Source organism: Macrotis lagotis, chromosome 7 (assembly GCF_037893015.1).
Source record: "Macrotis lagotis isolate mMagLag1 chromosome 7, bilby.v1.9.chrom.fasta, whole genome shotgun sequence".
In the NCBI taxonomy this organism is placed as follows: domain Eukaryota; kingdom Metazoa; phylum Chordata; class Mammalia; order Peramelemorphia; family Peramelidae; genus Macrotis; species Macrotis lagotis.
In genome coordinates this window covers 109833953-109845648 of record NC_133664.1, presented here as the reverse complement: position 1 = coordinate 109845648, position 11696 = coordinate 109833953, and positions in this window count along the sequence as shown.

Genomic DNA, 11696 nt, shown 5'->3' with positions numbered 1-11696 from the left:
GTGCTTCACTGGTCTCATTCACCAGACTGTTATAAAGACCTTCCTGTGTACACACATTGCATATTTTCATGGTTTGCCTTTAAAACTTTAAAATTTATGTTGCAAATATACTTTCAAAGTATATGACGAGTCCTTTGCATTCTAGGTCCAAAGATAAACTTTGTGCAGGTATGTTTGCAGCTACTGTTGGCATGAGTTTTGGATTAACAAATCTACTTTTAGTTATATCCACAAAAAGGACAAAAAGTGTTCATAAAAGTGTTCCTGAATCTGCTCCAGAAAGTGTTCAAGTGCTTTCAAATTGGGAAGGAGGGAATTGAAAAAAATGGAAAAGTGACAAGGTCTGTAGGTAATGAGAAGGTGGAAGAATGAAAAAAGTGTGGTGCATACAACAACCATTCACTTGGAGGCCTAGCAAATATATAAACACATCAGAAAAATGAAGCCTTTTGTAGCTAAGGGTGGATTTATCATTTTAAATTAAAATATGGTTTTTAAAAAAGGTGAAACTTTATGTTGAAGCTGATTCTGTTGTTGCTGCTGAGTTTCAGAACATGTTGAACCGACTGCCTGAAAAAAAAAAAGTTACCTATCTGAACAAGAACCAATGAGAGTAGTCTACTTATGATACCCGTAGGAAAGCACACATAGATAACAAAAGTCATTGCCCAAACCTTGGGGTTTAAGACTTTTAAAGACCATTAGACCTCATTGTCTTGTATCAATGCTAGTGGTGATCTCAATTATAAACCACTGACTATCTACCAAGCCCCAAATCCCAGGATTCTAGAAGTGAAAACAAAGTCAGAATGCATTAAAAAAATGGATGACTACAGAGATCTGGGACTGGTTCAACAACTGCTTCATTATGGAGGTAGAATGATATCTGCAGGGAAAGAACCTTGCAGTCAGGGTTCTATGAATATTCAACAATGCACCAGTTCATAAGGATGAGCACTTAGAAAATGCCCACGAATATGTAAAAGGTGTTTTTTCAAAATTATGAGCAGTTAGAAAATGTCCCATGAATATGTAAAACTTGTTTTTAATTCAATGAAATCCAACATCTTCGAATCATAAAAACCTTCAAGAACAGTTATACCAGGGAAATCTACCATAATACCTGTGACTACTTGGAAGGAAATCCAGAAACCACCATGAAGAATTTCTGGAAATCTGTCACTCTGCTTCAAGTCATTGATTACCTTAATGTAACCTGGGAAAATGTTTCACAGACTACCTTGGAAAAAAATGTGGTCTCCTTGTAGGTTTTTTGGCTTTTGAAGGTTTCAAAGGTGTTGATGAGTGGTGAAGTAGAAAGTTAAAGTAATCATGCATCTAGTACATGATTCCTGGAGATGAAGGATTGAAAATGTGAGAGAGGAAGATATCTCTGCATTCTGCAGGAGCAGCCAGAAGGTGATGAATGCAGAATTAGATGCAATGGCTCAGGAAGATCTTCAGGAAGAATAGATGATGATGATGATGAACAAGCTCCCACCACTGTACCACTTATGATTTCCAAGCTCAAAATGTGGTATAGCAAAATTGATCAGTCATTGAGTCTGCCAGTCTCATTGATCATAACATCAAATTAAACATCAACTCACCTCTGCTATGCTTCCATACTCCAAGACCCTTAAGGATCTCAAATGGCTCATGAAACTGATATCTTTTTGCAGATTATTTCAAGCTGGTGCATCCTTCACAATCTCCAATGCCAATCACAAGTCATGAAAAACAGAATGTCAGAGGTGAGGTCAAGACATCCATTTTGGAGTCTTTCCAAAGCAGAAACTAAAGCAGCAAGTTCTTCCTTGTTTTTTTTTCTTTATTTTTTTTAATTTACACATTACTAAAATATTCTTGTTTAAGAGTAAACATATTACCTCTTCCCCACAAAAATATAAAAGCTCATGTGAAATAAAGTAAAAGAAAGAAAAAAATGTGTTTCAGTCTGTGTTCTGATACCATCAGTTCTGTCTTGGGTGGATCACATTCTTTGTAAATATATCACAGAAGTTACTTCCATATTTTTCCACAGTTGCTGTTACTGATTGTAATTCCCTCCATCCATTCTTCCCCACTACCATCTATCATATTTTCTCTCTCTTTCCACTCTGTTCCTCTTCTAAAATGTGTTGAGGGTAGCTGAGTGGCACAGCGGACAGAGCACCAGCCCCGGGGCTAAGAGGCCCCAAGATCACATACCACCCCAGAGACCCAGCAACCACCTGGCCCTGTGGTCCCAGACAGGCCACCCAATCCCAGCACCTTGCAAAAAGTATAAAAGATATAGTGTGTTATATCTGACTATTCTCTCCAACGATCTACTCTCTCCTCTATCACCCACATCCCCCCTCTTCCTCCTTGCCCCCTTCTCCCTCCTTACTCCATATGTCTATACCCTATTGAGTGTGTATGCTGTCTCTTCTCTGAGCCATTATCCCCCCCCTCACCTTCCCCCCTTCATATCATTTTCTTTTTAGGTTTTTGCAAGGCAAATGGGGTTAAGTAGCTTGCTTAAAGGCCACACAGCTAGGTAATTATTAAGTGTCTGAGACCGGATTTGAACCCAGGTACTCCTGACTCCAAGGCCGGTGCTTTATCCACTATGCCGCCTAGCCACCCCTCCATATCATTTCAAAAAAAACTTTTATATGAAATATCTTAGTCTATTCCACATCTTATTTCTCTTACTCCCAGTACATTTCCATTTTAGCCATTGACTCCAATTTTACAACATATTATATCTTCAAATTCAGCTCTCTCCTGTGCTACATCTATAAAAGTTCCTTCTACCTGCTCTATTAAATGTGAAAGTTCATATGAGTATTATCAATAACATTTTTCCATGCAGGCATACATGCAGTTCATCATCATTAAGTCCTTCATAATTTACCCTTCTCTTCTGTTCTCTATACTTCACCTGAGTCCTATACTTGAAGGTCAAACTTTCTGTTCAGCTCTGGTCATTTTTTTTTTATTTTTGTTTTCCTTAATGAAGCAATACAATAATTTAGTTTTATTAAATCTTTTTCTTTAAGTACACATTTTTAAAATTTTCTGTGTGAAGAAATGGGAAATATACATTCAACACTTATACATATCAAAGGGTACTGTGCTTCTCCTTAGGAAAAGTACTGGAACTATTGCAAGCTGGCCTAGCTTTTTTTTTTTCCTCTGAAAAATAATTTTTTTTATTTTTTTATTTAATATTTATTCTCATTTTGTACAAATAATGTGTTTTTTTACATTAATGAAATATTCTTGTTTAAGAGTAAATGAAATGCCCCCTCCCCCCATAAATATAGACTTGCTTGAGCAATAAAGTAAAGGGGAGAGAAAAAAATTAAAATTAAAAAAAATAATAGTAATAATTGGACGGAGCACCAGCCCTGGAGCCATGAGCACCCAAGCACATCTGGCCCCGTACACCCAACAATCACCCAGCCATGTGATATGCAAGCACTGCCCTGAAAAACACAAACAAAAAGAAAAAAAAGACCCAAAATAAAATAAAATTGTAATAATAGTAGGGGTGGCTGGGTGGTGGACAGAGCATTGGCCCTTGAGCCAGGAGCACCTGGGTCCAAATCCGGCCTCAGACACCCAACGATCACCCTGCTATGCGGCCCCAGGTGAGCCACCCAGCCCCATCTGCCCTGCACCCCCCCCCCAAATAATAATAATAATAAAAACCTGCTTGAGTCTTTGTTCCAACACCAACAACTCTGTCATGGGTGGATCACATTCTTTATGATAAGTCCATGGCAAAAGTTACTTCCATATTTTTCCACCGTTGCCATTGCTGATCGCAACTCCCTCCTTTCTTATTTCTCCACTATCATGCACTATATTTTCTCTCTCCTTTCACTCTGACTCTGCTGTAGGGTGCGGAGGTCCAGCCTCCACAGGGTCCTTGGAACCTTACAGGAGGGATAGAGTCAGCGACATGAGTTGAGTCAACAAGTAGATAAAGGCAGGAGCAGGTTGACTGACTGTCAGCTGCTCGGATTTATTTTTATAGTTTCAGAATCATGTACGTTTCAAGCAAAGAAGCAAGCTGAGATCATTTCCTTGGTTATAAAAATGTACAATTTTCATCAACAATCATATAGTTCATTTAGTTACAAGTTTTAATCATGTGATTACAAGTTTAAGTAATAATCATATAGTTAATTGTTTTCTTATCCCTACTCAGACCATGATGACCTTAACCTGTCTGTTACCTTATTTATTACTACAGTGTATAATTGTTAATTCATTTAAAGTTATTAATTAAGCAATTCTTTTAATGGAAAGTTTTTTGTATTTTTTGTGTAAGTAATGTTTTTAGATACACTTCCTTAACAATCTGCAGTGAGGGTCTTTATGCTTATCCACCCATCTGTTAACTCTCCCAATAACCAATTTTTCTTTCTGGCCTTGTTGGTAGAAACCACAGTTTTTCTGTGACTTTTTTATTCTTTCCCCATGAAACTAAAGCTGCTGGAGTTCATATATCAGTCACCTGCACTAATTTTCTCACCATCTTTTTCAAATATTCCTGTGTATGGTAAGGGGGCAACACTATTAAGTTCCCTGGAATTCTATCTGACCCATCTTGTATCTGTTTTCCCTGTATATATTGTGGCATCGCCTTGGAATTCACAGTGCTGGGTTTTCCAGAGATTTCATAATGTTGTAGCTTTTGTATGCGAGAGAGGCAATCCTGTTAAATTTGGACAGAGTTTACAATCTGTTTTATTCAAGGAATTTTTCTTAAATCCTTCCTCTATAGTCATTCCAGTATTAGGGTGAGTAAATATTGTAATCAATAATAAACCTATAAATATTGGTATGCATGAAATCCCTATATATATTGAAGAAGGAAATGTTCCATCAGGCAGTGTGACTGCCTTGAGTCTTCTTGCTGCGACTGTGTCAAACAGCTTAGAGACCCTGGCTCCCAACAGTAGGGTAGCTGAGTGGCGCAGCAGACAGATCCCTGGCTCTGGGGCCAAGAGGCCCTGAGCCCCCATACCACCCCTTAGGCCCAGCATCCACCTGGCCCTATAGTCTCAGACAGGCCATCCAATCCCAGCCCCTTGTAAGAAGTAAAAAAGAAAATGTGTTATATCTGACCACTCTCCCCCCATGGTCCATCCTCTCATTCATTCACATCCCCAGCCCTTACCCCTGTCCCCCCTCCTTCTTACTTACAAGTTTTTCCTGCATCTCTCTCCTTTCTTTTCCCAGTTTTTCTTCCACCTCCCTCATTTGATTTTCAAAGTCTTTTTTGAGCTCTGTCATAGCCTGAACCCAATTTCTGTTTTTCTTGGAGTCTTTAGATGCAGGATCTTGTGCTTCCTCATCTTCAGACTGAGTATTTTGATGCTTCTTGGGCTCATATGCAAAATATTTCTCAATGGTGTTCCTCTTTTATTCTCTCTGCTTGCTCACTTTCCCAGCCTAAGCCTGTTTTGGGGGGTGCTTCCTGATCTTTTGTGACAACTCCAACAAGGGTCTCAGTGTGTGAGGCTCTGTCCTCTCTCCTGGTCTGTGAATGACCATATGTGCCCCTCTCTGCCATGGGGCTGAGGTGGGGGGGGCCTGTTGTTCTTTGGGGGAGCTTAGACTGCAATCAGGATCTGAATGTGGTCAGAACCCCAGAGTCCTGTTCCAGGGGCAGAGGATAGAGCTCTTCAGTCTCTTTTCACTCCCCTCCCTCAGCTCAATGGGCTCATGCTCTGGCGGCTCCTGCTTACCGGCTCCACCTGCTTATGTTTCCTGGATCTGGAATGCAGTGGCCAAGCTGCTAGCTGTGTGCCCTGAGGGCTGGACTTCATGTGCTCTTTCTGGCAGAGGTCCCCCGCCCAATTTGTGCTCACTGTTCCCCAGGGCGTAGCTCAGGAAACTCCCCCACTGCTGTGAGCTGTGGCTCTCAGAGCCCTGGGGCTGCCTCCAGGGGGCTAAAGTTCTTTCTCTTGGGCCACTGCTCTGGCAGGCTGCCCCTCCAACCCCGGGGAGCAGAGCCTTTCTGCTCTTTTCCAGGTTACCTGGAGTAGGAGAACTATCTCACTGGGTCCCTCTGTGGGTTCTGTCCCTCAAAAATTTAGTTAGAGTCCTTAGCTTATGAGTTTTATGAGAGACCACCTAAGACATGATCTGTTCTTGTTGCCGTCTTGGCTCTGCCCTCAGCTTGGGTCATTTTAACAGGAACATTTAAAATTCCCCTGTTTTGTTGAAAGTCCATCTTTTGCCCTGGAAGAGGATGTTCAGTTTTGCTGGGTAGTTGATTCTTGGGTGCAATCCAAGCTCTTTTGCCTTCTGGAATATTGTATTCCAAGACCTACAAGCCCTTAATGTAGTTGCTGCTAAGTCCTGTGTGATCATGACTGAAGCTCCATGATATTTGAATTGTGTCCTTCTGGCGATTTGTAATATTTTCTCTTTGACTTGGGAGTTCTTGAATTTGGTTATAATATTCCTGGTTTGGTTTTTTTGGGGGGATCTCTTTCTGGGGGAGATTGGTGGATTCTCTCAATTTGTAATTTACCCTCTGCTTCTAGGATATCAGGGCAATTTTCCTGTAGGAATTCTTTAAAAATGAGGTTAAGGTTCTTTTCCTGATCATGACTTTCAGACATCCCAATAATTTTTAAATTATCTTTCCTGAATCTGTTTTCCATATCAGTTGTTTTTTTAATGAGATATTTCATATTTTCTTCTAATTTTTCATTCTTTTGGTGTTGATCTATTGTATCTTGATTTCTCACAAAAGTCGTCAGCTTCCTTTAACTCCATTCTACATCTGAAGGATTTGTTTTCCTCAGAGAGCTTTCTTATCTCCTTTTCCATTTGGCCAATTCTGCTTTTTAAAGCATTCTTCTCCTCAATAATTTTTTGAACTATTTTATCCATTTGACCTAAGCTGGTTTTTAACATATTATTTTCTTCAGCATTTTTTTTTTTGGATCTCCTTGATGCTGACTTCTTTTTCATGGTTTTTCCCTGCATCTCTCTCATTTTTTTTCCCAATTTTTCTTCTATCTTGGAGTCTCCATATGGATTTGCTTACAATTTTTTGTAACTCATTAAAGTAATTTTTTGGAATTTTGATTGGTAGGGCACTAAACAGGAAGTTTAGTTTTGGTAGAATTGTCATTTTTATTATGTTAGCTCTCCCTATCCATGAGCAGTTGATATTTGCCCAGTTATTTAAATCTGATTTAATTTGTGTGAGAAGTGTTTTATAATTGTTTTCAAAGAGTTTCTGAGTCTGTCTTGGCAAATAGACACCCAGGTATTTTATATTGTCTGAGGTTACTTTGAATGGGATTTCTCTTTCTAGCTCTTCCTGCTGTATCTTGCTAGACATGTATAGAAAAGTTGAGGATTTATGAAGGTTTATTTTATAACCTGCAACTTTGCTAAAATTGCTAATTGTTTCCAGTACTTTTTTGGATGATTTCTTGGGATTCTCTAGGTAGACCATCATGTCATCTGCAAAGAGTGAGAGTTTTGTCTCTTCCTTCCCAATTCTAATTCCTTCAATTTCTTTTTCTTCTCTAATTGCTGAAGCTAACATTTCTTTTTGTTTTTATTTTTTTAGCATTCCTAATATGATATTGAATAGTAGTGGTGATAATGGTCACCCTTGTTTCACCCCTGATCTTATTGGGAATGTCTCTAGCCTCTCCCCTTAAATATAGTGCTTGTTGATGGTTTCAAATAGATACTGCTAATTATTCTAAGGAACAATCCATTTATTCCTACACTCTCTAGTGTTTTTTAGTAGCAATGGATGCTGTATTTTGTCAAAAGCTTTTTCAGCATCTATTGATATGATCATATAATTTCTGATAGGTTTGAGGTTGATATAATTAAGTATACTAACAGTTTTTGTAATATTGAACCAACCCTGCATTCCTGGGATAAATCCTACTTGATCATAACGTATTATCCCGGTGATAACTTGTTTTAATTGTTTTGCTAAGATTGTATTTAAGTTTTTTGCATCTATATTCATTAGGGAATAGGGCTATAATTTTCTTTCTCTGTTTTAACTCTTCCTGATTTAGGTAACAGCACCATATCAGTTTCATAGAAAGAGTTAGGCAGAGTTCCATCTTTCCCTTTTTTTCCAAAGAGTTTATATAGCATTGGAACCAGTTGTTCCCTAAGTGTTTGGTAGAATTCACTTGTGAATCCATCAGGCCCTGGAGATTTTTTTTAGGGAGTCAATGATGGCTTGTTGAATTTCTTTTTCTGAGATAGGGTTGTTTAGGTATCTAATCTCTTCTTCATTTAACCTGGGTAACTTATATTTTTGTAAATATTCATCCATTTCAGTTAGATTATCAAATTTATTGGCATAGAGTTGGGCAAAATAATTTTGAATTATTACTTTAATTTCCTCCTCATTGGTGGTGAGTTCACCTTTTTCATTTATGATACTAGCAATTTGGTTTTCTTCTTTCTTTTTTTAATCAAATTGACCAGAGGTTTATCAATTTTATTGGTTTTTTCATAAAACCAACTTTTGGTTTTATTTATTAATTCAGTAGTTTTTTGCTTTCAATTTTATTAATTTCTCCTTTAATTTTTAGAATTTCTAATTTGGTATTTAATTGGGGATTTTTGATTTGTTCTTTCTCTAATTTTTTTAGTTGCATGTTTAGTTCATTGATTTACTCTTGCTCTAATTTATTCATGTAAGCATTTAGAGCTATAATATATCCCCTGAGAGTCGCTTTGAATGAATCCCATAGGTTTTGGTATGTTGTTTCATTATTGTCACTATCTAGGATAAAATGGTTAATTCTTTCTTTAATTTGTTTTTTTGGTCTACTCACGCTTTAAAAATGAGGTTATTCAGTTTCCAATTGGTTCTGGGTCTATATCTCCTTGGCCCAACATAGCATATGACTTATTGCATTGTGATCTGAGAAAGATGTATTCACTATTTCTGCCTTTCTGCAGTTGATCATTAGGTTTTTATGTCCTAGTACATGGTCAGTTTTTGTATAAGTTCCATGTACTGCAGAGAAAAAGGTATATTCCTTTCTATTCTCATTCAATTTCCTCTGTAAGTCTACCATATCTAGATTTTCTAACAATGTATTTACCTCCTTAACTTCTTTCTTGTTTATTTTATGATTCAATTTATCTAGATCTGATAGGGGGAGGTTGAGGTCTCCCCCTAATAGAGTTTTGCTGTCTATGTCTTCCTGTAGTTCTTTCATATTCACCTCTACGAATTTGGATGCTATCTCATTGGGTGCATACACACACACACACACACACACACACACACACACACACACACACACACACACACACACACATATATATATATATATATGTTCAGTATTGAAATATCTTTATTTTCTATGGTACTTTTTAGGAGGATAAAGTTTCCTTCTTTGTCTCTTTTAAAGCTATCTAATTTTGCAGCTGCTTTGTCTGAGATAAGGATTGCTATTCCTGCTTTTTTTCACTTCAGCTGAAGCAAAATATATTTTGCTCCAACCTTTTACCTTTACTCTATATGTATCTCTCTGCTTCAAATGAGTTTCTTGTAAGCAGCATATTGTAGGATTCTGGTTTTTAATCCACTCTGATATTCGCTTACATTTTAAGGGAGATTTCATCCCATTAACATTCAAAGTTATGATTACTAATTCTTTTTTTCCCTTCATGCTATCTTCCCTCTGTTTGTATTTTTCCCCCTTTCCTCCTCCTTATCCATATTCCCCAGTATTTTTTTCTGAATATCATCCCCTTCTTTGGGTTTGCCCTCCTATATCAACCACTCCCCTTTCTTTCTCCTTTCCCTTTTCTCCTTTCCCTTTTCCCCTTTTCCCTTCCCTTCCTTTTGTTAGTTTCCCTTTTTTTCTGCACTCCCCTCCCTTTCTCTGTTCCTGCTCCCCTTTTCCCATTTTAATACTTGAAAGGTTAGATTTTTTTAAGTTAACTAAGTATGTGTATAAGTTGACTTTAAGCCAAGTCTGATGAGAAGAAGATTCAGGTGTTTCTCATCTGCTCCCTTTTCCCCCTGTATTACCATAGGTTTTTGTACCTCTTAGTGTAATGAGATTTACCCCATTCAATCCCCTCCCTCCTCCCGTCTCCTTCCTGTCCCCCTTTTTAAGGAGGTAGTGTTTTATAGATCATTCTATCTGAGTCATAGAAAATTCTGAGTGTCTGTCACTTCCAGATAAGTACATTCTATCTAATAGAGTTAAATTTCTTGAGAGTTATTTGAGTCTTTCTTCCAAGTAGGGTTATAGCCAGTCTCATCCCATTGGATAGCAGTATCATGGATAGGTCATGAATGTCCATCACTTCTGGCTTGGTATATATCTCTCTGTTAGAGTTTCAATTCTCAAGATTTATGAGAATCTTTTTCCCCATGCTGGGATATAGCCAGCTTCTACTTATTGGATAGCAGTTTGTTTTTCCTTTTACTGCCCCCCCCTTTTTTAAACTTTTTTTGTGTCTCTTGAACCTCCTGTTTGAAGTCCAAACTTTCTATTTAGCTCTGATATTTTCATCAGGAATTTTTGGAATTCTTCGTTAAATGTCCATCTTTTTCCCTGGAAGAGAAGGCTCAGCTTTGCGGGATAATGGATTCTTGGCTGCATTCCAAGCTCCTTTGCTCCTCGAAATATCTCATTCCAAGCCCTTCGATCCCTTAATATTGATGCAGCTAGGTCCTGTGTAATCCTTATTGTGGCTCCTTGATATTTAAATTGTTTCTTTCTGGCTGCCTGCAGGATTTTCTGTTTTTTTCTGATAGTTCTGGAATTTGGCCACATTTCTTGGTGTTTTCATTTTAGTATCTTTCTCTGGAGGGGATCGATGTATTTTTTCAATGACTACTTTGCCCTCTGATTCCATGATATCAGGGCAATTTTCCATCGTTAGATCCTGTAATATTAAGTCCAGGTTTTTTTTTCTCTTCAATGTTTTCAGGAAGTCCAATAATTCTCAGGTTGCCCCTCTTCGACCTATTCTCGAGGTCAGTGGTTTTGCTGATGAGGTATTTTACATTTTCTTCTATTTTTTTCTATTTTTTGATTTTGTTTAACTGGCTCTTGCTGTCTCATGAAGTCATTAGTTTCTACAGACTCCATTCTTTTTTTTTAGGGAGGATTTCTTCATTAACCTTTTGCAACTCCTTTTCCAATTGGTCAATTCTACTCTTGAGAGAGCTTTCCATTTGACCAGTTGAGGTTTTGTGAGAATTATTTTCTTTTTTCATTTGTCCAATTGAGGATCTGAGAGATTTATACTCATTTTGGATTTGTCCAGTTGTATTTTCTAAGTATTTGTTTTCTTTTTGCAAGGTATTAATCTCTTGGGTTTCTTTTTCCAAATTTCCCAATTGATTTTTAAACTCCTTCCTTATTTCTTCAAGGAAATCTTTCTGTGCTGAAGACCAGATCATATTCTCCTCAGAGGTTCTATGTCTCTCTGAGTTAGGGTCTTTTCTTTCCAGGAATTTTTCTATGTATCCACCTTTCCGCTGACCCTTCTTCATTTCACTAAGACCTTGAGTTGTGGTGGGGCTGGTTTGCAGGTGCTTAGGATCTCTAGAGGCTTTACTCACTAAGTGCAATTTCTCTGGCTGGCCAGTGGGAGGTTCTGGTTTCTTTCTCTGGAGTGTCTGTGACCTTGATTGAGGCCTTCTCCCTTAGCTTGAAGGG